At 39.4% G+C, this 25005-nt stretch overlaps 2 protein-coding genes across 2 annotated transcripts in view; both read right to left on the bottom strand.

Annotated features, from left to right (window-relative positions):
• Window positions 1-25005, bottom strand: part of zgc:193811 (uncharacterized protein LOC559801 homolog) — a 125572-nt gene that overhangs the window by 42604 nt on the left and 57963 nt on the right. The window lies entirely within an intron of this gene.
• The window catches only part of LOC127529574 (uncharacterized), an 813564-nt gene that overhangs the window by 745797 nt on the left and 42762 nt on the right, over window positions 1-25005 (bottom strand). The gene's annotated exons all lie outside the window — the stretch shown is intronic.

Here is a 25005-nt window from a genome sequence, read left to right as displayed (position 1 = left end):
TACACTCCCTCTCACATTCCACAGACTCAGGAAGATACTGTATATTACATATATGATTTGTGATCCCTGTGGACCATCCATATGTCCTATAGTCTCAAATGCAACTCATCTACAACAACATAAACATGTTTACAGAAATGCTGATTTTGTTTGTTTAGCTCAGACTAATATTGTATCTTGCTTAATAAAATAGATTAAATTCTAATATAGTGATTATCAGTTATATTGCTCTCAATAGGATGCCCTGATATAACAATTTTACTAGTTAATTTCTAAGGTTGTTCTACAAGAAGTAAAGATGTAGTATGGTAACAAGGACATTTACTCTTTTTCTATGTTTATGCCTTGTGGCTTAGAGAAGGCTTGTCAAGTTACTGGAAACTGCAGCCGGACATGTCAAATATCACATGCTTCCCTGCAGTGAAGGGCTTTACCTTAATTACAGTTAGGTCCATATGTATTTGGACAATGGTACAAATTTAATAATTTAGGCTCTGTACACCATCACAATGGATTTGAAATAATGCAATCATTATGTAATAGAAGTGTAGACTTTCAGCTTTAATTTAAGAGGTTCACTAAAAATACCATATGAGCCATATAGGAATGACAGCCTTTTTTCAACATAGCCTCTCCATTTTCAGGGGCTCAAAAGTATTTAGACATTTTACCAACAAGCTGTTCCATAGCCAGGTTGGAGCAGTTCCCTCATTATTTCATTAACTGTCAAGCAGGTAAAAGTTCTGGAATTGATTCCAAGTGTGGAATTTGTCACCGTGAACTCTCAATATGAGGTCCAAAGACCTATTGATGCAAGTAAAACAGCCCATAATTAGACTAAGAAAATAAAACAATCCCTTTAGAGAAATAGCAGAAACATAAGGATGGAACACATTGGGGAACTCAGCAACACCAGAAGGTCTGGAAACCCATAGAAGACAACTGTGCTAGATGATTGCAGAATTTTGTCCTTGATGAAGAAGAACCCCTTCACAACATTTAGCTAAACCAAAAATACAATCCGGGAGGTAGACCTGTCATTGCCAAAGTCTGCAATCAAGAGAAGACTTCATGAAATTAAAGACAGAGGTACTACATAGTGCAAACCACTGGTAAAGAAAAGGAAACATTTTTTAAAAGCCTGTCCAGTTCTGGAAACTTTGTCTTTGGACAAAGGAAACTAAGATCAATATATACCAGAATATTAGAAAGAGAAGGGTATGGAGAAGAGAAGAAATGACTCATGATCCAGTGAATACTACATCATCTGTGAAACATGGTGGAGGCAGATTTATGGCATGGTCATGCATGGCTGTGAATGGAAGTCAGTCTCCAATGTTTATTGATGATATGACTGCAGGAAGAAGTAGCAGAAGGAATTCTGAAGTGTATATGGCTATACTATTTGCTCAAATTCAGCCAAATGTTGCAAAACTGATAGGGCAACACTTCACAGTACAGATGGAAAATGAGCCAAAACATACTGGGAAAGCAAACCAAGTGCTTTTCAATATAAAGTATTGGAATATTCTTCAAAGGCTAAGTCAGTCAACTGAACTCAGTCCAATTGGACATGCAATTCACTTCCTGAAGACAAAACTTATGGCCAACGACCAAGCAGTAACTGAAGACAGCTGCAGTATCACTATGGTGGAAACCCTACACTTGGAAATCGCCATGGGTTCCAGCCTTCAGGCAGTCACTGAATGTAATGGATTTTCTTTTTTCTTTTTTTTTTTTTTATTGATTTTATTGAAATCACACAACATTTCATACAAATACATCAATTTTACAAGAATAGGATTGAAAACAAATCAACCCCCACCCCTATGGATTTTCAATCAAATATTAAAAATGATCATATTTATGATTGTTTGTTTGTCCAAATACTTTGAGTGCCTGGAAAGGGGTTTGGGGGGCTATGCAGAAAAATGGCTGCCATTACAGCTTATATGATAGTTTTGGTAAACCCTTAAAAGTAAAGCTGAAAGTCTACACTTCAATCGCACAATGATTGCTTTATTTCAAATCTATTGTGGTGGTATACATAGCCAAAATTATGAAAATTGTGTCACTGTCCAAATACTTATGGACCTAACTGTATGTGTTCATTTTGTTGAGCTATGATGTGGCCAGACCTGAACTATAATTATACAGCTACCTGTATAAATAGATTATGCTTAAAGATTACTTAAGAAATGACAGGCATTCTGAAAAAGTCATGCAAAAATGCATTCAGTTCCTTGCAAAGTTTTGGACACCACTGGCAAAATTACATAATTTGTTGATAATTTGAACTAAAAAAATAGTAAATCAGTTCATGGCTCTCTTTTGATCCGAAGATGACATTGTCCATCCATTTGTCCATCTCTGTCACTCTGTGTATTCATTGGTATGAGAGCAGACCAATTCAGGAAAGGGAGACCTGGGGGCACGATGGACAAGGGAATTGTCCCCCAAGTGCAGCAGGTTGGTATTTGATTGTGATGTCTTGCCATTCTCTTCTTCTCTTCTCAGTGGGTTTGTTGTTGTTCAAAGTGATAGACTCCTACATTTATTGTCCGTCTCCAAAGCACCCTGTCCTTGCCGCCATGGGTGGCCCAAACAGGAGTACACGACTCCCAAAGGCATCACTCAGAGGATCATTAATCATGCAAACCACTCTGCCTCATTAAGGCACTGATTCAATGGAGGGATAGTAAATACAGCAGTAAACAAACTAAATGAATGGCATTTTTTTAAAATGCTAATGGACAGTTAAGATTGAATTTGATAAAATTAAATAAATAAAAGGATAAATGGAGCAGAATATTATTCGGTATTTTATTTTGATAAACTGTTTTGATCCACTTGATTTTATATGTTTCAATGTTATTTGTTATTTTTGAACATTTTTTTTCTAATTTTTTAATGTATTTTTCATTATTTTTGTAAGTATGCAAGATTTTTTATTTATGCCTTTTAAATATGTTTTGTGGGTGGAGCTCCAGGAGTCTTGGCCACTATGTCATCAAAGCTGCTGGGTCCTCCCACCACTTCTATATGGTGGTCAGTGCGAGAGACCCAGTCAGTGAGAGTTGGAGAGTTTCATAGGTCTCAGGCATGGAGGCACCTACAAGACAAAGGGTGGTTGAAAGCACTGGGCTGTGACTGATATAAGAATATTGGAAAATGGTGCAGGATCAGGAAGTGAGGAAAATCCTGATTTGGTACAGGAAATTGAGATAGGGATAGAATTTGCCATGGTGGAAAAATATTTGAAAGCTGCTGAAATTGGGTCAGTTATGATTCACTTAAAAAGAAAAAAAGAAGATTTTAAACTATTATTTAAATTTGTATCTTCCCAATCTTCTTCAAAAATCCAATTATACTGAGAGATGGAAATATATTAGTTATTTTGTAAAAACAATAAAATGATCAAAAATGAAAGGTTTAATTGGTAAAAAGGTGTAGGTGATGTTGTCAAAAGAAAATAAAGGGGAGTAATAAATGGTGTTTTTCTAGTGCTACCACATGAACAAATTAAATCCCTTTTATTGAGTATTAAGGTTATAGAAGTTAAGACTACTAATATTCCAAAATGGAAAAAAATTAATAGTTTATTGCTTTATTCGGATTAAACAAAAATGTCAGAATAAATTTAGGATATGTCAGTTATAATTGAGCATAAGTGTTCTATTACTAAAAATTCTTTAATAGTGGATAGGTTAAAATTTGTTATAACAGATGCAATAAATTGTACATCGCAAACAGAAAGTCGTACTGAAAAAATTTAAATAATTATCAAGGTGGCAGAAAAATATCCTGGTTTAGGAGGTGTTACATGGGAATCATTGAATGGAAATTTAATTGGTTAGATATCATTAGTTCAGTCATTATGTAGAGGGATATAATATGATTTGAAATCTTACAGTAGACTGATACAGCTTTACTTGTGAATGGTCAGGAGTTTATTAAGTTTAAATCTCATTTATCAGCTCCACCTGATGTCATTTGTATGTAGGAGGCTGGTCATTACTACACCTAACTTTTTCTTTGTATGATTATATTGTGACAAGACATGATAGATTAGCTGGAAAATTAGGTATGAAGCACTCATAGAATTGATGAATCCCAAAACAGTAATGGTAGTTGACTTTTATAATCCTTGTGAAGTTTAGTCTCTTGAATTATTGAATAATATATGTAATTCTGAATCTCAAAGGTGTGGAAGAATATATGAATTTGTATGTGTCTATTCAGGGATTATATTCTGCTCTGTGAACTTTTAAATCCAACCACTAGGAGAAAATATGTTGTTGTTTAACAGTAAGTAATGAACTGGGTTTCATTTATGTTAAAAGGTTTCATACTTGTTATTGTCTATAAGTTATAACCAAGCTTGTATCTTTATTGGTACTTATTAAGTATATTATACCTATAAAATATTTTCACAGGGGGTCAGTAGTGGTCTGTGAAGGTAAAGACGTTTCAAGAACAGGCAATTACTGATAAGGCAATTAATGATCTCTAATTAATAAAACTGATAAGCGTTTGCTAACTGAGGGTCACCAGAAAGGACCTAACTCTTGTTGGTATGAGGTAAGCAGGTTGAAATTGATTGATGGAATGGCAAGAGTAGGAGGATGATGTTTAAGCTATATAACTGCAGATATTATTCAGGACTTTAATGTAAAGTTTTGGATCAGCATTAAAACTACTAAAGACCTACATTTGTTAAATTAAAATATTGTTGATTATTTCCTTCCACAAAGGGTAGTATTGGGTGGGGATTTTAACGCATACTGTATAGTTCATTGCAGAGTTGTGTCAGATAGAAATGGTTTGGTAATAGATGATTTATTTTAGATGTTTATAGTCATTTAACTTAATAAAAAAGGCAAGTTTACAGGGGGATATTATAGTCATGGGGGACTTTAACTACCCGAATATTAACTGAGATAACCTTGCAAATAGAGGAGCACAAGAGCAAGAGTTTTTAGCCATAATCAGTGACTGTTTTAACACAGTATGTTAAAGTACCAACATGGGGTGAAGCCTGTCTAGAAGTAGCATTTTGTAATAATGAGGATAGAATACAGGGGGTAGAGGTGCTTGAACCACTAGGGTCAAGTGGCCATAATAAATACACTTCTCAGTGTTTTGGAAGATTGTGGATGTGAAGACTAAAACTATTAACTTTAACTTTAGTGGGGCACATTTTGAGCAGATGTGGTAAAGTCAAAGGAGGATGGAATGGGATAAGCTTTTAAGTGCAGAGACAGTTGAGAAGCAGTGGAACATGTTTAGAAACATTTAAATATAATGCAGAACAAGTACATACCTCAATTGTGGATTAGTAGGAAATTAAAAAAAAAACTCCATAGTGGGTTAATAAAGATTTGAAAAAGAAGCTGCAAAGGAAAAAGCAGCTGTATAAGGTGTATAAGATTTATAAGTCCAATTTAAATCGTAGGGCATATGAGAACATAAGGACAAAAATTAAGAAGGATATTAGGGAGGCTAAAAGACAGTTGGAGAGGAATATAGCATATAAGGCGAAAGATGGCCAAAGAGATTCTTTCAGCATTTTAGTAGTAAAATAACATTATGAAAATTATGAAGGGAATTAGTACAATTGATTGAGACTGTCGTTTTAAAATGAGTTCATCAAGAACACAGGGACACAGTTGGAAACTTGTTAAGAGTAAATTTAACACAAACTTTAGGAAGTTTTTCTTTACACAGAGAACTACATACACATGGAATAAGCCATTGTTTCCCAACATCGGTCCTGGGGGCTCACTGTGGCTGCAGGTTTTTATTCTCATCCATCCATCCATCCATTTCCCAACCCGCTGAATCCGAACACAGGGTCACGGGGGTCTGCTGGAGCCAATCCCAGCCAACACAGGGCACAAGGCAGGAACCAATCCTGGGCAGGGTTCCAACCTACCGCAGGACACACACAAACACACCCACACACCAAGCACACACTAGGGCCAATTTAGAATCGCCAATCCACCTAACATGCATGTCTTTGGACTGTGAGAGGAAACCGGAGCGCCCGGAGGAAACCCACGCAGACACGGGGAGAACATGCAAATTCCACGCAGGGAGGACCCGGGAAGCGAACCCAGGTCCTCAGGTCTCCCAACTGCGAGGCAGTAGCGCTAACCACTGCGCCACTCATTCAGAAAAGCACAGCAGCATGATTTTTCCATTTATAAGACATTTAGAAATATTTCTGCTTTTGTTATAGATATAAATGTTTAACTCTCTTTTGTTGATTTCATTATATTTTGCCCTTATTCTGTGCAGTTTTTCCCCTTCATTGTATCTTATTAATGAGTATTAAAAATGAGCAGAGCAGACACACTGGCAAACAACACTGAATAATCAAAGGCTGCAACTACTTTTACATCAGACCCACTAATTAGTAAATAATGGATTAATTAAACAATTAGAACACCTAGAAAAGCATAATGAAAATCAAGATGAAAATATTGTTAAAAAGAAAAAAATACATTATTCCCGTAAAACTGCTTGGTACATTTTAATATATATATATATTTTACCAAACTTAGTTTTCTAATTTCTATATTGTTACCAAAACACAGAACTTGGGAAATAACACATCACTTAATTAGCACAGGAGTCCAATTAGAAACAGAAGCTGGAACAAAAACCTGCAGCCACAGTGTGACCCATGACCGAGGTTTTGAAACACTGGAATAAGCTACCATATAGTGTGGTAGACAGTAGGATTTTAGAGGCTTTTGAAACTAGACTTGATATTATTTTAGAACAATTTAGTGCAGCTTTGTTGGGCTGAATGGCCTGTTCTCGTCTAGATTGTTTTAATGTTCTAATGATGGAAGAGAAACATGATTTAATGTACAGAATCAAACTGAGACTGCCACTGACTTTACATGTTAGTACAGTATTGGCTAGAGTTAGTAGGTGGCAACACTATGAAGGCCATATCATCATGGAGTGATCAATATCTCATTATGATTAGGTTTGCATTGAAATTAAATGAAAGTAAAGAAAATAATTGATGGAATTTGTGAAAAATTCTACATGCTATTTGAAGAGAGATCACAAGAAATAACTTCATAGAAGAAAATGTGGATAAGGATAACTGTAATGAAAGAATCTGCAGTATTTATCAAACAGCATTAGAAGCAACATGTAAAGGTAAGGATATTTAAAGAAGAAAGGCTGTTGTGTGGTGTAATGAGGCATGTTATGAAACAATTTGGAAATGGAATCAAAAGTTTAGGGGAGTTATGAAATACCATTCTCTGTGTGATTTTATTAAATATGAGAAAGCCCAGGTGATTGTGAGAAAAGTTATGAAAAATGCAAAAAAACCCAAAAAACTGGAGAACATATTGTGATATTAAAATAGGAGATGTATGGGATAGGAGGAATAGAATGTGATGAATTAAACATGATATTAGACATTTAGTCCTGATTAATGAGGACAAGAAGTATATTACTGAATGAGAAGGTTAAAATACTAGCTACTTTGTTAAATTTAATACCGTGGAAAAGTACGTAATGAGGCCAATGCATGTAGCAAACTAATTTTGGCTTAATTTCACTAATATATTAGAAACTATTTATTGCTCTGATAGCATTGCAGATATTGAATTTTCTAGGTATGAATTTAAAAAGGCTGGTTCAAGGGAAGGAACACATTTTGTTTGTCATACGTGTGCACATGGGAGGCAGCTTAAGAGCTCTAGTGTTGGTAATTACCTGTGGAACCAGGTGTTGATGCTGTGTTATAATGCCTTTTCTCTTTTTCCCTCTGCAGAATGGAAAATTGACTGCCATTCCACAACTGATGTCTCGTTTATTTTCTGCCTGGCTGGACCCGCCCCTTCCAGCCTGGAAGCCATTTGCCCAGAACTTTGACAATTTTGAAATTAGTTCTATTTTGACCTCTTGGCTGAAAAGATGCATGCGTAACTTGTTCCATGTATTTCATGCTTTCAAATACTCTAATTATATGGAGTCACAAGGATGGTACCCCAAATTTTTAACATAATCTTGTTTCCTCTTTACATTTTTTTTCCTCCAACGTGGGGTGATTATGTCTCCATTTGTGTTGGTAATTGCTGGGATTGCATTGCGAACTTCTTGCTTGTGAATTTGTTGAGCTAAAAGCTTATTAGCTTTCTCTCCATGTTCATAGTAATGTGGTCTTGATTTAAAAATAAGTTGTTCAGTTTCTGTAGTTGTCAAGAGGTTGGGTTCTGAATGCAGAGCCTGCCTTTTCCTATGAAGAGCCTCACTTGGACACCTGGCATGTTCTTGATCTATTCTAGTAATTTCGCTGGTTAGCTTTGATACCTGCTTGGTTTCCAATTTATTTCTGTGGGGAAGATATGAGATAATCTGTCCTCTTAAGAAGGCCTTCAGGGTTTCCCAGAGTATTCCTGTAGAGACCTCTGAGGATATATTTGTCTCTAGAAAAAAACTAATTTGTTTTGATATAAATTCTGTAAAGTTCTCGTCTGCTAATAAAAGTGGGTTAAGATGCCATCTGCGAGATGAGTATGTGGGGCATAATAATTTTATCTCCAAGATCAGAGGGGCATGGTCGGAAAAATAACAATAGCGTCATACTTGCAGGATTTAATCGTAGGCAAGAAATGGTTATCTACAAAAAATAATCAATTCTTGAGTAGCGATGATGCACTGGTGAGCAGAAGGAATATGTTCTTGAATTTGGTTTTAGAAATCTCCAGGGGTCTGATAAGTTGTGGTCAGTTACAAACTGTGTAATTGTCGTTGCAGTGTTAGATGTCATCGCCCCAGTGACAGGAGACCTATCATGGTCTGGATTTAAAACACAATTAAAATCCCCAGCCATTATAATTTTATGAGTGTTCACATTGGGAATGGATGCAAAAACATTTTGGATAAATTCCCTATCATCCACATTGGGTGCATAAACATTTATCAAAATAACTTTACAATGAAATAAATTACCCATAACAATCATGTACTGTATCTCCCTTCAGGATCAGATACAACATCTGATACTACAAATGAGACTGTTCTATGTATAAGAATTCCCACACCTCTAGTTTTTTTTTTTGTAAAGCTGGAATGGAACATTTGGCCAGTCTAGTCTTTTTGCAGCCGGAACTGATCCTTGCTTAATAAGTGGGTCTCCTGTAAAAATACTATTTTAGCGTTTAGACTTGTTAGGTGAGAGAATACTTTCCTTCTTTTTAATTCGTGATTCAGGCCTTTAACATTCCAGCTCACAAAGTTAACCGTCCCGTCTTGGAGACATTGATTCTGAATTTTTGATGTCATTTTGTAGTCTTAACCAAAAATGAGACAGCTTTGACCTTAATTTCTAATTTTCCCAGGGGTAATTGCTATGCAGTCTATTGTTACATTGGTAATTATAATTATAAGGATTAAAAGGACAGATTAGATATAGTTTGCTCTCTTTCTTCCCCTCCCTAGTCCACCGCTTTGCCTCCCCACGTGAGGCTGAACACCACTTCACAAAGTCCCAGTCCTCTGACATACCTAGAGATAGAGCACGCCCAAAACAAAACAAGCCCCCAGCAGCGGTTTATGTGAATTAAAATAGGAGATATTTATTGCCAATACAGTCTAAATACTATAAGCATAACAAAAAAAAAAGAAAAAAAGAAAACATTCAATATTCTTGAAATGTTAAGATAGTAAACACAGGGAATGGTGTTAAACAGTCTTCTTTAGAAGAGTTAAAAAAAAAAAAGAAGAAAGAAAAGGGTTACTAATTCAATTTCTTCCACACATACATACATAAACGTGTATAACTGTAATTAAAATAAAAACAGATAGTGACCGAAAAGGGAAAAGGATGTATAATTACGGTACTAGTGTCATTGCAAGCGGATCAGACAGCCGGGGATATCTTCTTTACGATGCCATGACAGGGTACGACTCACGGTCGTATTTCAGGAAAGTGTCGGGATCATCTTTCTTAACTCTTTGTCTGCTTCCTCGCTACTGGTAAATATGTAATGTTTGCCTTGAATCTCCACTTTCAGTTTGGCAGGATACAAGAGGCTGTATCTGATATCGGCTTTTCGTAAGCGCTGTTTAATATTATAAAAAGAGGCACGCTTAGCAGCTGTTGAGAGTGAGAAGTCAGGAAAAATACGAATGAGGTTATTTTCAAATATAATCTTGTTTCTGTCTGAGTAGTGACATTACATTTAATTTATATTGTAACTTCTCGAAGCACACAATAAAAGTCCTAGGCTTAGAGTTGTTTGATTCCTGTATGCGATAAGCTGCAGCTATCTCGGTGTCTGATTTAAAGTCCTCTCCAAGTATTTTGGAGAATAGGTCAGCTACGAATTTCACTGGGTTTGGACTTTCGCGATTCTCAGGTAGACCTTCAATTCAAATATTATTCCTTCTGCATCCATCTTCCAGAGCAGCAAGTCTGTCTCTGAGTTTTTTGCATTCAGAATTCGAAGCTGTTGCTTTTCCATCAGCGGTGGATGCTAGATTTTCAGCTGTTTCAATTCGTGTCATGAATGTCTGCTTAACATCCTCCAGCTGATCGGCAAATGTGCTCAGTTTAGACGCATTTTCCTGAATGTGCTCCTCTTTACATTTTACATGTTTCAAAACATGAATGATAAATTACTAAAGGTGATTTAAGATTTTTTCAATATTATTTGGAGATTGATCAAACTGCCTTCTACCTGTACCTATCTTAAAACCAGGTAAGGGCCCTTTCAGATCAGTTCTAGTTATATGCTTATTTCATTATATCTGTAAGATAATGAAACACATGGCTAATGATCATCTAAACTACTTTTTAAAATGAAAAGTGTAATCTCAAATTATCTAGGTGGTTTTATGAAAGATAGATTGACAATGGATTCTGTATTAAAATTAGAAGATGGCATTAAAAAAATCACAGGCTAAAGAATTTGTAATAGTTTTGTTTGACTTAGAAAAATCTTATGAATGACTTTTATTAAAGTTGCAAGATTTTGGATTTAGTGACAGAATGGGTGTAGGCATACTTATTGCCCCCCAGACTTGGAACCTGTTCATTGGGGTTTACCCTTATAGACGAGAAGGTCGCTTCCCTCCACCTTCAGGTGGGGGGATGGGTCATAACTGTTGTTTGCGCATATGCGCTGAACAGCAGTCTGGAGTACCAAGCCTTTTTGGAGTCCCTGGAGGGGGTGCTAGAGGACAAACCTGCTGGGGACTCCCTCGTTCTGCTGGGAGACTTCAATGCTCACGTGGGCAATGACAGTGAGACCTGGAAGGACATGATTGGGAGGAATGGCCCCCCTGATCTGAACCCAAGTGGTGTTTTGTTATTGAACTTCTGTGCTCATCACGGATTGTCCATAATGAACACCATGTTCAGGCATAGGGGTGTCCATATGTGCACCTGGCACCAGGACACCGTAGGCCTCAGTTCGATGATCAACTTTGTGGTCGTGTCGTCTGGCTTGCAGCCACATGTCTTGGACACTCAGGCGAAGAGTGGAGTGGAGCTGTCAACTGACCACCACCTGGTGAGTCCCCTGTCAGAAGTAGCTTCAACTCCCACCTCTGGCAGAACTTTGACCATGTATCGTGGGAGATGGGGGACATTTAGTCCAAATGGGCCATGTTCCATGCCTCTATTGTTGAGGTGGGTGACCGGAGCTGTGGCCATAAGGTGGTCGGTGCCTGTCGTGGCAGCAATCCCCAAACCCGTTGGTGGACACCGGCGGTGAGGGATTCTGTCAAGCTGAAGAAAGAGTCCTACAGGAACTTTTTGTCCTGTGGGACTCTGGAGGCAGCTAATAGGTACCGGCAGGCCAAGCGGAATGAGGCTTCGGTGGTCGCTAAGGCAAAAACTCAGGCGTGGGAGGAGTTTGGGAAGGCCATGGAGAACGACTTCTGGACAGCTTTGAGGAGACTCTGGTCCACCATCCGGCGTCTCAGGAGGGGGAAGCGGTGCAGTGTCAACACTGTGTATGGTAGGAATGGTGCACTGCTGACCTTGACTCGGGACGATGTGGGTCGGTGGGGGGAATACTTCGAAGACCTCCTCAATCCCACTAACATGCCTTCCAATGAGGAAGCAGAGCCTGGGGACTCGGAGGTGGGCTCTCCCATCTTTGGGACTGAGGTCACCGAGATGGTCAAAAAACTCCTTGGTGGCAGGGCCCTGGGGGTGGATGAGATAAGCCTGGAGTTCCTCAGAGCTCTGGAAGTTATAGGACTGTCCTGGTTGACATGCCTCTGCAACATCGCATGGACATCGGGCACAGTGCCTGTGGATTGGCAGACCGGGGTGGTGGTCCCCCTCTTTAAAGAAGGGGGACCGGAGGGTGTGTTCCAACTACAGAGGGATCACACTCCTCAGCCTCCCTGGAAAAGTATATTCGGGGGTCCTGGAGAGGAGGGTCCGTCAGATAGTCGAACCTTGGCTTGAGGAAGAACAGTGTGGTTTTTGTCCTAGTCGCGGAACAGTGGACCAGCTCTACACCCTTGCCAGGATCCTGTAGGATGCATGGGAGTTTGCCCAACCAGTCTACATGTGTTTTGTGGACTTGGAAATTGTGTTGGACCGTGTCCCTCGGGGGAATCCTGTGGGGGTGCTCTGGGAGTATGGGGTACCGGACCCCCTGATAAGGGCTGTTCGGTCCCTGTACAACCGGTGTCAGAGCTTGGTCTGCATTGCCGGTAGTAAGTTGAACCTGTTTCCGGTGAGAGTTGGACTCCGCCAGGGCTGCCCTTTGTCTCCGAATCTGTTCATAACTTTTATGGACAGAATTTCTAGGTGCAGCCAGGGCATTGAGGGGGTCCAGTTTGGTGGGCTCAGGATTGGGTCACTGCTTTTTGCAGATGATGTTGTCCTGTTTGCTTCATCAGGCTGTGATCTTCAGCTCTCTCTGAATCGGTTCGCAGCTGAGTGTGAAGTGGCTGGGATGGGAATCAGTACCTCCAAATCTGAGACCATGGTCCTCAGCTGGAAAAGGGTGGAGTGACCTGTCAGGGTTGGGGACGAGATCCTGCCCCAAGTGGAGGATCGACAGGTGGATCAGTGCGGCGTCTGCAGTGTTGCGGGCTCTGCATCGGTCTGTCATGTGGAAAAAGGAGATGAGCTGAAAGGCAAACCTCTTAATTTGCCGGTCGATCTACATTCCTACCCTCACCTATGGTGATGAGCTGTGGGTAGTGACCGAAAGAATGAGATTGCGAATTCAAGTGGCTGAAATGAGTTTCCTCCACTGGGTGTCTGGGCATTCTCTTCAAAATAGGGTGAGAAGCTCAGTCATCCGGGAAGAGCTCAGAGTAGAGCCACTGCTCCTCCGCATTGAGAGGACTCATATGAGGTGGCTCGGGCATCTAATCAGGATGCCTCCTGGACGTCTCCCTGGTGAGGTGTTCCGGGCACGTCTAACCAGGAGGAGGCCCCGGGGGAAGACCCAGGACACGCTGGAGGGACTATGTCTCGCAGCTGGACTGGGAACACCTCGGGATTCCCCCGGAAGAGCTAGTAGAAGTGGCCGGGGAGAGGGAAGTCTGGGCATCTCTACTCAAGCTGCTGCCCCCGCAACCTGATCTCGGATAAGTGGAAGAGGATGGATGGATGGATGGATGGTGGAATGTATAGTTCTGTTAACAGTTTTTTATATGGAAGATGTATACAGATTAGAGTGGGACTGAGGTATTCTAAAATGTACAAGGTAGAATGTTCATCTTTGAATGCTGATGGAGCCCTTTGGATTAGGGGTAGGGATTTTATACATTTTGTTAATAAAAACATTAAGGATAATGAAATAGAAGAATGGGCATGTAAATAGGGTTTAAATTTTCAGTGGCAAAAAATGATAGTGATTTGTTTCATAATGAGGATTAAAAGACCAGGGCTAAATCTAAAATTATATAGTCAAAACCTGGAAGAGGTGTCAGTAGTTAACTTTTTAGAAATTTATATGGACAGTAAATTGACTTGGAAGTGACATATAAATAAATAATATGCTGTAGTTAAAGTAAAAAAAACATTGAATGTGCTTGTGTAAGCAGATATAATTGTTGTCCACCTAGAAAAGCTGGATTATGGTTATGGTTGCACATCTTGTTGGTCAGTTTCTTACTTAATGGATGTCATTCAAAGATGGGCTTTGATATTATGTTGTGGTACTGTTAATATGTTTTCTGCACATGCTGAAAATATGGAAATAATGATTTTCAAATTAGTCCAGCAGTGTTTTTTTCCTATGACAATAGCAGATTTTAGGATATATGATTTAAGAGCAATTATTTCTGGTGTGTCTGAAAATTTGATAGTGGATCAATATATTAATCAAAATAATTAGAAATGATAATGATGTTTATAGATTAATCCAATGATAATTTGTAGGGAAATACACTGAAAGCTTTTTTGTTCCTCAATTTCAAATTTTTATAGAAAAAAAGACTTTCTGATGATGTGTCAGTATTTACAAACAATAGTAAATTGTACAGTAAGAACTGTATGCTGCTATGCTAACAACAAGCCATGGATTATAAGTGACATCAAGGGCCTTTTGAACCAGAAGAAAAGGGCTTTTAAAGGCGGTGATCAGCATATGCTCAAGCGCGTGCAAACGGAACTTAGGAGTCCAGCTCAGGGTGGCGAAGGAGCAGTACAGGAGAAAGCTGGAGCAGAAGTTGCAGAATAACAGCATGAAGGAAGTGTGGGATGGGATGAAGATCATCACTGGCTGCAGCTCGAAGTGGGGTGCCACCATCGAGAGAGGTGTGAAGAGAGCAAACCAAATGAACAACTTCTTTAACAGGTTTGACCACCCTAACCCACTCTCACCTCGGAGTACTACACCCTCCACCCATCCTTCTGCTGATACCAGCATAGGAGACAGTTTCCCCCCACCCACAATTACAGAAGCCCAGGTGAGCAGAGAGCTGAGGAGACTTCGGGCCAGCAAAGCAGTGGGTCCAGATGGAGTATCGCCCCGACTGCTGAAGGCCTGTGCGTTGGAGCTGGGGAGTCCTCTACAGCACATCTTCAGCCTGAGCCTGGAACAGGGGAGAGTCCCGAGGCTTTGGAAAACATCTTGCATCACCTCAGTCCCAAAGGTATCACATCCTAGTGAGCTGAACGACTTCTGCCTGTCGCTCTGACGTCACATGTGATGAAGACCATGGCTGCTGCTGCTTCACCACCTGAGGCCACAGGTCCACCACGTCCTCGACCCTCTGCAATTCGCATACCAGGAGAAGGTGGGAGCAGAGGATGCCATCATCTATATGCTACACCGATCGCTCTCCCACTTGGACAGAGGCAGTGGTGCTGTAAGAATTATGTTTCTAGACTTCTCTAGCGCCTTCAACACCATCCAACCTCTGCTCCTTAGGGACAAGCTGACAGAGATGGGAGTAGATTCATACCTAGTGGCATGGATTGTGGACTATCTTACAAACAGACCTCAGTATGTGCGTCTCGGGAACTGCAGGTCTGACATTGTGGTCAGCAACACAGGAGCGCCGCAGGGGACTGTACTTTCTCCGGTCCTGTTCAGCCTATATACATCGGACTTCCAATACAACTCGGAGTCCTGCCACGTGCAAAAGTTCGCTGACGACACTGCTATCGTAGGCTGTATCAGGAGTGGGCAGGAGGAGAAGTATAGGAACCTCATCAAGGACTTTGTTAAATGGTGCGACTCAAACCACCTACACCTGAACACCAGCAAAACCAAGGAGCTGGTGGTGGATTTTAGGAGGCCCAGGCCCCTCCTGGACCCCGTGATCATCAGAGGTAACTGTGTGCAGAGGGTACAGACCTATAAATACCTGGGAGTGCAGCTGGATGATAAATTGGACTGGACTGCCAATACTGATTCTCTGTGCAAGAGAGGACAGAGCCGGCTATACTTCCTTAGAAGACTGGCGTCCTTCAACATCTGCAATAAGATGCTGCAGATATTCTATCAGACGGTTGTGGCGAGTGCCCTCTTCTACGCAGTGGTGTGCTGGGGAGGCAGCATAAAGAAGAAGGACGCCTCACGCCTGGACAAACTGGTGAGGAAGGCAGGCTCTATTGTAGGCATGGAGCTGGACAGTTTGACATCCGTGGCAGAGCGACGGGCACTCAGCAGGCTCCTATCAATTATGGAGAATCCACTGCATCCACTAAACAGTGTCATCTCCAGACAGAGGAGCAGCTTCAGCGACAGACTGCTGTCACTGTCCTGCTCCACTGACAGACTGAGGAGATCGTTCCTCCCCCAAACTATGCGACTCTTCAATTCCACCCGGGGGGTAAACGTTAACATTATACAAAGTTATTGTCTGTTTTTACCTACATTTTTATTACTCTTTAATTTAATATTGTTTTTTTGTATCAGTATGCTGCTGCTGGAGTATGTAATGGATTAAGCAGCTTTGTCTAAATAGAGTAATTATTTGCTGAAATCCTTTTGTTGATTTTAAAAGAATCAAAAAAGAATCAAACATCAACATTTGCAGTGTATTGGTTTATATGTTAGGTTTTTATGGATTTTAGAACATAAAGGCATTAAAGGGAATGAAATAATAGATGGTTTGATTAAAAAAGCCAGTAAACATCCTTCTGTTGAGCTGCCAAGGACATATGTTAAATAAGAAAAATAAAAGTGTCTATTAAGATTAAAAATCATTGGGTTTTGGCAAAAATGGAGCACTGGTGGTAAGGGGAGGCATAAAAAGCTGGGTTTATTGGGAAAGGGAATAAAACAGTAAGGGAAGAAATTGCATTTATACGCCTTAGAATTGTGCATACTGGGTTAAATTACTATTCATGACAGAACAGTAATAAAATTACCTCATTTACAAGAATTAATTCTTGGGTATTATCGTAATCAGTAAGGCAGAGGTTTGAGGTTGTAACAATTATTAAAATATGGAGAAACATTCAAAGTTATTCATAGTCTCAAATTCTTTTTTTAAATCTACAGTATAGGCCTTTTACAGGGCATTTAGATGGAGAATATAAATTATGTGTGATTATGTACTTTTGGTTATAGCATTTTTTCCATAGACTGAGTCACACTCCAGTACAGTTGGTAGCAGTAAGGCACCATGGGCTGGTTTACCAACCCCCCTTAACAAGATGAAGAAGTAGAAGATACAGCCTTTAGTTCATTTGAGTTGTACTGAAGTTGTATTGAAGTTTTGTGTGAGCATTGTATTTTTTACTATTTTCCTTCAGGTTTCTGAATTTTTGCTTCAAAGCCCATGCCTTCTCTACATTAGAGGGAAGTGGGCCACTGAACCCCAATTTCCAACAATTAAATAAGTAGTAAACGTGTCTTAACAATTTAGTTTTATAGTTAAAATGTTTATTAGCAAATTATTTTTTTTTCCCAATACAGTATATTCAATGATCTTATTTGTGCCTAGCGCTAGCAACCTTTTTCAGAGTTGCTTGGGCAGGTTCTTTGATTGCAGTGTTCTTTTCATACTTTATGTATGTGCACTTGTGCAAGATGATCTTTTCAGTTCCACTTTGGGCTTTGAAGAAAAGAACCCTTTAAAGCAAACATTGTTTGAATTTTCCATGATGCAATTTATACACAGCATGAACTTCTGCATCATGCTGCACTATAGTAATCGTCATCAAGTTATTTCGAATACCATAAATTATTTGATGCATATGAATTATTTAATACAATACAATTTACTTATTTTCCTTTCAACAAAAACTGGGAACGAAACATTTGGGACCACAAATTATGAATATGTTGAATGTTGACTTCATTAGCCTCACTGTGCATCATTTACCAAATGATTATTCACTTTTGTTTCTGCCTTTAGTGTTGAGTAATTAATATACTTTCAAATATACAACCCCAATTCCAAAAGTGTTGGGACAGTGTGTAAAATGTAAATAAAACAGAATGCAATGATTTCCAAATCTCATAAACCCATATTTTATTCACAATTGAACATAGAAAACATTTCAAATGTTTAAACTGATAAAAAGTACAATTAAAAAATATATATATTGTCAATTGGGACAGGCAGGTACAGGGCCATGTTTACCACTGTGTAGCATCCATTCTTCTTTTAACAAAAGTCCATACATTTCTGGGAACTGAGGAGACCATTTGCTGGACTTTTAGAGAGGGAATGTTGTTCCATTCTTGTCTGATATAGGATTCTAGCAGCTCAACAATCCTGGGTCATGTTTGTTTTATTTTTCATTTCATGGTGTGCCATAAGTTTTCCATTGGTGAATGGTCTGGACTGCAGGCAGGGCAGTTCAACACCCAGACTCTGAAATATACAAGTCTTTCCTTGAAAAAGACATCTGGATGAGAGCATATGTTGCTCTAAAACCTTATTCCTTTCAACACTGATGGTGCCTTTGCAGATGTGCAAGCTGTCAGTTCCATAGGCACTAATGCACCTCCATACCGTCAGAGATGCAGGTTTTTTAACTGAGTGCTAATAAGTCAGATGGTCCTTCTCCTCTTTGGTCTGGAGGATGCGGCATCAATGTTTCCCAAAAAAGAATTTAAAATTTCGATTTGTCTGACCACACAACAGTTTTCCATCTTGCTTCAGTCCATTTTAAATGAACTTTGGCCCGGAGAAGATAGAGGCATTTCTGGATCATGTTCACATATGGCTTCTTCTTTGCATGACAGAGCTTTAACCTGCATTTGTGGATGGTATGGCAAACTGTGCTCACAGACAGTGATTTCTGGAAGTGTTCCTGAGCACATGCAGTGATTTCCATGACAGAATCATGCCTGTATTTAATGCAGTGACGCCAGAGGGCCTGAAGATTACGGGCATCCAATTTTGATTTTCAGTCTTGTCCCTTGCACAGAGATTTCTCCAGATTCTTGGAATCTTTTGATGATTATATGTACTGTAGATGATGAGATATTGAAAGTTTTCACAATTTTCTGTTGAGGAACATTATTCTAAAATTGTTCAACAATTTGTAGATGCAGTTTTATTCTTATTGGTGAACCTTTTCCCATCTTTACTTCTAAGAAATACCTTTCTAAGATGCTCTTTTTATACCCAATCATGTTACTGACCTGTTGCCAATTAACTGAATTTGTTACAAAATGTTCCTCCAGCTGTTTCTTTTTAGTACCACTTACTTTTCCAGCATTTTGTTGCCCCATTCCAACTTTTTTGAGACATTTTGCTGCCATCAAATTCAAAATGAACCAGTATTTTTCATGTAATAGTAAATTGTATCACTTTCGACCTTTGATTTGTTTCCTGTGTTCTAGTGTGAATAAAATATGAGTTTTGGAGATTTGCAAATCATTGCATTATGTTTTTTATTTACATGTTACACCGCACCCCAACATTTTTGGAATTGGGGATATATTTTAATGCTGTCATTTGGTAGTTTTTCTGTTTAACAAAATAATATTCACGTCTTCATTTTGTGTGTTTCTTTCCTTTTTTTTTAATGACATTATTCTTCTGACATTTTATTATCACTGGGGCTGGTAGCCTAATACATTGTGAAAGGTAGTCTCTCCCTCACTCCTTCAAGCAAGCTTTACTCAAAGTCATTCCCTTGAAATATATCACGCTCTTTCCACATGTATTGACTATATTGGGTAGCAGCAGTTTATATAGAAAAGGAATCAGGAGATATTACAAAGTTAAAATAATAAGCCAGAAGTAATGACTGTAAAGACATGACATAAACAAACTAAGATTAGGAAGTAAACTGCAAATCGAAGTCAAGAAACACTGTAGGAATTCATAGTCAAAAGCGGACATGTATCCTGATAATAGCAGATGTTAATCATAGTCAAGGAAAAATAAATTTTCATAACCAGAAAATACTAAGAAAAAACATTGCTAAAGGCTTTTTTTGGGAGAATCTGAAATATCAGACAATCCAGAAATGCAGGCAATGTGGTGTAGTGGTTAAGGCTTTGGACTGCAAACTCTGGCTTCAGATCCTGTTACTGACTCTGTGTGAACAGAGCTGCATTGACCTGCCTGTGCTCCAATTGGAAAACCAAAAGAAATTTAACCAATTGTACCATAAATGTTGTAAGTTGCCTTCAATAAAGGCATAAGACAAATAAGTACAATGTAAATGGATGATGCTGACCTTTATATAGTTGAGGTGATGACATCGTACACTCCTGGTGCTCTTGCCTGGTCATGGTATAATAGCCATTGACAGAAACAGTGCCGCCCATACCTCGTCTACTATTTGGACAACTGATTAGTGTAAGACCCAAAAATCTTTCTGTCTAGTATTCACATGTTTTTCCACTTTTATATACAGTGGAACCTCGGTTTGCGAGTAACTTGGTTTACGAGTGTTTTGCAAGGCAAGCTAAAATTTTTAATAAATTTTGACTTGATTAACAAGCGAGGTCTTGCAGTACGAGTAATATGTACAGTATACACTTTGTCTGCTGAGCGTCATGTGATCACAACTTAGCTGATGGTTCTTCTCTTTCTCTCTCGCTGCGGGATTGTGTGCAATTGTCTCCTATTCTCCGTCTGAGTCAGCGTGCCTCACTCATATAGTCAACATCCATATGAGCGTATAGTGTTTACTACAGCATTGTGACTGTGTGTGTGCCTGTGTGCGTGCGCGCGTGCGTGCGTGTGTGCTGTGACATGCAAGTCCCTGCCATGCACCCCAAAACACTAGGCTGAGTCTCAGTACTTTAGTGACACCAGCTTTATTCAGCTTGAAACAGCAACAGTGTGGTTATTTATTGTAGCGGGATCTACCACTCTCCTATACACAGACACAGCAGTCGGGCAAGATTCGTGGCCAAGTAGTACTGTGCCCTGCGCATTTATAATGTTCCTTGTTCTTTGTATTACCCATCGACGGCAGGCGCATGTCCGCGGTCTTTTCGGATTCGCTTTTACAGCGAACTGCTACAATGCTGGGAGACTGTGATTGCTTTGGGACGCTCTTCCGCGTGTCGTCCCGTTGGGTGGAATCCCACAAGAGTTTAGAAACTCACTCACACTAGCCATGATTCTTTTCAAAGATAAAGTGCAGGTTAATTTGTTTTATGTATTTTTACTTTATATTTTGTATTAAGGGCGGCACGGTGGCGCAGTGGCGCAGTGGGTAGCGCTGCTGCCTCGCAGTTGGGACACCTGGGGACCTGGGTTCGCTTCCCGGGTCCTCCCTGCGTGGAGTTTGCATGTTCTCCCCGTGTCTGCGTGGGTTTCCTCCGGGCGCTCCGGTTTCCTCCCGCAGTCCAAAGACATGCAGGTTAGGTGGATTGGCGATTCTAAATTGGCCCTAGTGTGTGCTTGGTGTGTGGGTGTGTTTGTGTGTGTCCTGCGGTGGGTTGGCACCCTGCCCAGGATTGGTTCCTGCCTTGTGCCCTGTGTTGGCTGGGATTGGCTCCAGCAGACCCCTGTGTTCGGGTTCAACGGGTTGGAAAATGGATGGATGGATTTTGTATTAATCATTTTTATATGAATAGTTTTGGGTTGTGGAATGAATCATCTGAGTTTCCATTATTTCTTATGGAGAAATTCACTTTGATATACGAGTGCTTTGGACTGCGAGCACGTTTCTGGAACAAATTATGCTCGCAAACCGAGTTTCCACTGTACTATGTTTTTGTGATCCGTAACTGTTTTGATTGGAAATGTAGCTCCTTCAGGTCAAAGCCAACCCTGTTCTAACACCAATTTCACTGATAACAGTTCTCAGATATCCATGTCATAAATCTGTTTTATGATTGCTAGTTTCTAACAGAAAAGGTACAGTGATGAACTTTCTTAGTGTCAAGTTGTTCTTGGAACAAGACAGTGTTGGCACCAATGCTAGCTGAGACTACTTCCGAAATAAATTGTAAAGCAGTGGCAGGATGTCTTAAACTGGAGCAGTAGTGAATAGTTATTTTAATACATTAAATGCTGCTTGTGCTTTCTGTTAACTAACAAAATTTAGATGCTTTTCAAGTTAGTGAGGTGATAGGTGACATGAATAATCTTGAATGCTGATAATTAGCAAAGCCCATAAACCTTTGCACTTGTTTTCTACTTTCATTTGATTTCCCATTAAGTATAGCGGTTACTTTCATGGGGTCCATGGATAACCCTTTTGCATTTTATTTAATATCCTAACAACATACCCTTGTCCTTATGAAATTTACATTTCTGTGATTTAATGAATAAATGATTATACCTTAGACATTGAAGGACCCAATGAACAGAATATCCATCCATTATCCAACCCGCTATATCCTAACTACAGGGTCATGGGGGTCTGCTGGAGGGCACAAGGCAGGAAACAAAACCCAGGCAGGGTGCCAGTCCACCGCAGGGCACACACCAAGCACAATCTAGGATTGCCAATGCACCTAACCTGCGTGTCTTTGGACTGTGGAAGGAAACCGGAACACCCGGAGGGAACACACTCAGACACGGGGAGAACATGCAAACTCCACACAGAGAGGACCCGGGAAGCGAACCCAGGTCTCCTAACTGCGAGGCAGCAGCGCTACCCACTGCGCCACCATGCCGCCCTGAACAGAATATAAAACCATATATACTAATACAAATACACAGAGAATTATCATGAAATATCTCATTTACAAAAACTGAAGGTGCATTAGCCTATCCATAAGACAATGCCCGGTATTTGTAATGTTTGTTTGTAGCATTGAATGCTGTTTTCCACTTGTCCCTATCCTGTATTCAAATGAGATTAGAAATGCTACCTAATCACCATATGAATCTAATTTAGTAAAGATTATTGAGCCAGTAACTTGATTTAACGACAATATGAGGGGAACTGGATATTCTTAACAGTAGCCTTATTTAATTTCCTATAATTGATATAGGTCACAAACCACTGTCCTTCATCTCATCAAAGTAAAAACTTACACCAATAGAACAAATATACTGTATGCTTTTATAAACCCAGTCTGTAAATTCTCCTCAATACACAACTCCACAGCCTTACTCTGTACTAAACAGTACAATCATAATCTGTGAGGAAACAATAACAAAGTCCTTTGCTTACTAAAAAAATCCTGATAATCATAATAACTATTAGGCAGAAGATCAACTGTACTGCAAAATAAGACTGGTGGAGTAAAGTGCTTAGACAGTGAAGTTAACAATGTGGACTCCAGTGAATCATTTACTTTGTCCAATTAGTAGTGGGATTATAGCACGTAAAGTATGGGAAACTTAATATTGTTTGAGGAAAAGGTGACAGAATAACAAAAACGCTTACAGGTTCTTTATGGCCAGCCTCAATTTAAATGATAGTAAAAGTCCATCACTAATAGAGTTAGAATAACAATTCATAAAGGCTTTGCTTGAACCTTTAGTGGAAATTGCCTAAATCTGTTAGGATTTTTAATAGACAAGCACTGATAAAGTTTTCAGCAGCTTCAGAGTTGAGTAATGTCAAAACCTCCTGCCCTTGAATAACTCAAGTTTTATCGCTAAAGGACATTTTCCTATCCTCAGCCCTGGAGTCTAACTTTCATTATAATAGCCAAGCCTTCTCTTGTTAAACACCTGCATTGTGCTACTGAAAAAAAATATTCTTTTTATTGTAAACACCCTGCCCTTCTTTTAGAGTCTTAATAGCCTTAAATTAAGATACTACAACACTGCCAGTTTTTTTTCTTCTGTTTTTCTTGCTTTGTCTCTAGTAAATTGAATATTGAACATAACTACTCTGTCTCAGGATTTATAATTTGAAAGGGTCTGATATTTTGTACTAACTGCATTAGGTAGCAGCAGCTTTAAATGTAAAGGGAACTGGGAACTGTCACAATGTCAAAACAACAAGTTAAAGGTTGTAGATAAATAAAAGACCAAATAAATAAATAAGCAAAACTCTCTATGTGAACACAGTGTGAAATTTTGAACAGGGCAAAATCGAGCAGACATTAATCATAGTAAAGTAACAAAAAAAATTTCATAACCAGAAAATACTATCAAAAAGATAACTAAAAGCATTCTGTAGAAGAATCTAGAACACCAGACATTCTGGAAATACATGATGCTGACCTCTATATAGTAACTTTGACGACATCATGGAATTGCAACCATCAACAAATATGGCAAAGCCCACATGAAAATTATATGGCATTCCAGAAGAATGTAATTAATTTTCAACATCATTAAAAACATGTTATAATAAAAATAAATAACCAATGGATTCCTTGGTCTTCTTAAAACAATGTTTGCAAAAAATTTAAAAGACCAAGGAACAGTGACAAAAATGTAAGTTGCCAGTCAGACCATGACATCATACATGTTTAAGTAGTCAGGAGGTTAAATGAAAAGACAATGCGATTCCAAAGATCTTTTCTCTAGCTTGTTCATTGCCTGCATAGTCATGCAACTGGCACTGCCTCACACAGCTAACTTGGGGTCAGAGGCAACACCAGGTACAATCACTTTCCCAATATGTCAGTCCAAGCCAGGATGTTTCCCAGGACTCACCATGTACTCAGTCAAATGGATCTCTTAAGAGTTGTAAGTACTACTTGGGTCATACTGTATCTCTCGCTTGGTTTCTCTCTCTCATTCAACATCTCCCTCACCCTCACTCTCTTGCTCACACAAACAGACATACACACCCTCTGCAAGATTTCTTTTTTTGGTTGGCTACATGGGATGGATCTACCCCTTCCGAAAGTCTGCAAACACTAGGCCTCTCCAGAATTTCATACTAAAAATGCTACTGGTGAAGACTGCCTTAACAGACCTAATCTCATCTAATCTTCTCAAACCACTTTTGCTGCTGAGGATTTTGGCAGCAGCACACCAATCATGTCAGTAAAGAGCTTTCTTCTCCCCATATACAGATTCCAGCTCTTCTTGAGCAATTCTCTGGCATTCCCAAGCCATCTAAGAAGTACTATTCATCCAGTATGTCCTGGGCCTGCCAGTCCCCTCCACTATGAGCAGTTGACCTTCCTCACCTGAAGAAAGTGATCCATTTTTATTATAGACAGGACCATCACCTCAGACTTGGAGGTACTGATCCTC

This window comes from Erpetoichthys calabaricus, chromosome 11, assembly GCF_900747795.2.
Source record: "Erpetoichthys calabaricus chromosome 11, fErpCal1.3, whole genome shotgun sequence".
Classification (NCBI taxonomy): domain Eukaryota; kingdom Metazoa; phylum Chordata; class Cladistia; order Polypteriformes; family Polypteridae; genus Erpetoichthys; species Erpetoichthys calabaricus.
This window is presented reverse-complemented; position numbering and strand designations above follow the sequence as displayed.